This window comes from Cucurbita maxima, unplaced genomic scaffold (genome assembly GCF_002738345.1).
Source record: "Cucurbita maxima cultivar Rimu unplaced genomic scaffold, Cmax_1.0 Cma_Scf00032, whole genome shotgun sequence".
In the NCBI taxonomy this organism is placed as follows: Eukaryota; Viridiplantae; Streptophyta; class Magnoliopsida; order Cucurbitales; family Cucurbitaceae; genus Cucurbita; species Cucurbita maxima.
Genome location: NW_019272048.1, coordinates 1,279,732 through 1,282,587, shown reverse-complemented (window position 1 = coordinate 1,282,587; position 2,856 = coordinate 1,279,732).

Below are 2,856 nucleotides of genomic sequence, written 5' to 3'. Positions count from 1 at the left end.
CTAATGACGATACATAACGGGCCAAAGCGGATATTATCTGTTAGCGGAGGGCTTGAGCTATTACAAATGGTATTAGAGTTAGACATCAGGCGGTGTGCCAACGAGGACGTTAGGCTCCTAAGGGCTATTACAAATGGTATTAGAGTTAGACATCAGGCGGTGTGCCAACGAGGACGTTAGGCTCCTAAGGGGGGTGGATTGTGAGATCACACATCGGTTGGAGAGGGGGACGAAACGAGAAGTAACGTGACCATATCGCAGGGATACACGGGAATACCAAAGCCATCAAGGCTTGAGCTATTACAAATGGTATTAGAGTTAGACATCAGGCGGTATGCCAACGAGGACGTTAGGCTCCTAAGGGGGGTGGATTGTGAGATCACACATCGGTTGGAGAGGGGGTGCCAACGAGGACGTTAGGCTCCTAAGGGGGGTGGATTGTGAGATCACACATCGGTTGGAGAGGGGGACGAAACGAGAAGTAACGTGACTATATCGCAGGGATACACGGGAATACCAAAGCCATCAAGTGCCGAATCTTGAACATGGACGGTGAGAATTAAAACGAACCTGATTCCAAACGTCACAACTACGAAAGTTGGAACACACTCAATAGACACTACACTTTTGAATTGAATCTTTTCATCATTTAATACAACTTAGCAATTTTAAACAAATCCACCAAACCCTTTTTCTTTTAATTATATTGTAAGCAACTTTTCAAAAACACCTCAATGTGGAGAGCCCCACAAAACTTAGCTTTCACAATAATACAATTAATTCATTCCTTAATCAATTTTTCCAAGAAAATATTGCAATAAAATTAAATTAAAATACATTTGCTTAACAACAAAGGCTCATCAATTCTTCATTAATTACATTTTTGCCATAAATATTTTCAATATTTATTGTAAACGAAATATGGAATAATAAATTTGAATTCAAAATAATAATAATTAGGGATAATCGAAAAGATTAAGCTTAAATGGTTCTAAATATCTTAGGTGATGTCCTTTGGGCGGGACGGAGAAAGGACGGTACAAGGAAGCCTAGCCAGTCCCAGTCCTAGTCTCGGTTTCAGACCCTGCATCCTAAAACAGTGATTCCTAATAGGCATTGAGTTTCCACCTTTTTTGTCCCATTGAATAAACAGTGATCCCTAACAACGATACCAGAGTGATGAGCACGAGGATTAGGTGTCTCAAGGAAAGAAGGAATCTGAGGTATCGAGGGGACTTGCTTGTGCTCTTCTAAAGAGGATACTTTAGTGAGATTCTAAGCATTATTTAGTCATTTTCTTCCATTGTCATATATTTTTAACAAAAATACTCGTTTTAAAAAATTTAACGGATAATTCTCATTTTTTCAATTTAATTTATATTTAAAAAGAATTGTGTTGTCGGTTAACAAACAAATTTACCTCAACATGACTCGAGCATTATAGGGGATATAGTGGCATCTAATAAATCTCGAATTTTCTAAATATTCGTTGACCAAACTCGTGTGTCTTACATCAACCAGCTAATTTGTCGTCCAAAATCACCCGATAATAAGGTTTAAAAGTCAACCCGTCATCTCAATATAAGGATTAAAAAATGACTTTTTTTTCAAAGAAGAACTCATAATAGATTCAATAAAAATGCTCCAAATAATGAATCCTCAATTTGTATTGGTATTATTAGAGACATGGGATTTGGCGTTAGCGCAGCTGTCACGGTTGGGATATTTAAAGGAGCGGCCAAAAAATGGCGCACACCATGTGCTCACTTCGCCAACGCCAATCCAATCACCCGCCATGTGATTATCAAACACACCATGACAGCCCCACTTTCTCTTTGTTTTCTTCTCTTTATCTCAACCTCTAATCAATCATTCTTCACCATTTTTCCCATTTTCTTTTGAGAAATATTGATGCGTCGTGCAGAGAAGTAAGGGCGAGTTCAAGCCCAAAGAAATTTTAATTCATAGTTCTTGTTGACATTTCGTCGAACACTTTGTGGGCAACACGTCTGTTTATGTTTTGTACTTGTGTTTGAGGGGTGTATTGCCTTCAATCATGGTGTTGTAGGCTATTAGGGGTGGAGTGTGGGCTTCCCACATGGCTCAATTACCCGAAGACACGTGTCTGGGTCTTAACTTAAGCTTGTCGAAGTGAATATCGGACAATGCTGACCTAGTGTCATAGTCATGCTTGTTCACGGCATGTTGCCTGTGGTTGCACGACGGATATCCCTGTCATGCTTGTCCAAGACGTGTTGTCCATGGTCGCATGCCTGTACCAGACCCCTTTTTTAATTGTTGTTCATGGTCACATGCCCGAATAATGTTAACCTGTTGACATAACCCTAAAAGGCTCATCTATTTGATAGTAAAGGCAATACTAACGAAAAAGGCCACCTGGTGTTATCATACTTGGTTAGAAAGCTCATGCAATTTCTTCTTTAGTAAAGGGAGAGGTAATGTCTTCGTGACGTACCTAATCTCGATCTAATCTAAACCTCTCTCTAAAACACAACTCTAACTTAAAGCTTTGAGACATCACAAGATCAAGATGTCCCCGAACGTTCAAAATTTACAATTCACTTTAATCTATTACCTTTTTCAATGTCTTTAAATATATGCAATATGATCTAAATCTCTCTCGAGAACATAACTTAAATATAAGCTTTGAAATGTAAGTGGTCAAGCATCATGTCGGTGACAGGTTTTGTGACAAATAAAGTAAAGAGTTGACCTCAATATCTCGTACTTGAAACTGAGGTACCATGTTCTACTAACATAGTTTTAAAAAAATTCAAACTTTAGTATCGGGGTAGTTTTTAATAATTAAAAAAACTACAAAAAAAAAAAAAAAAA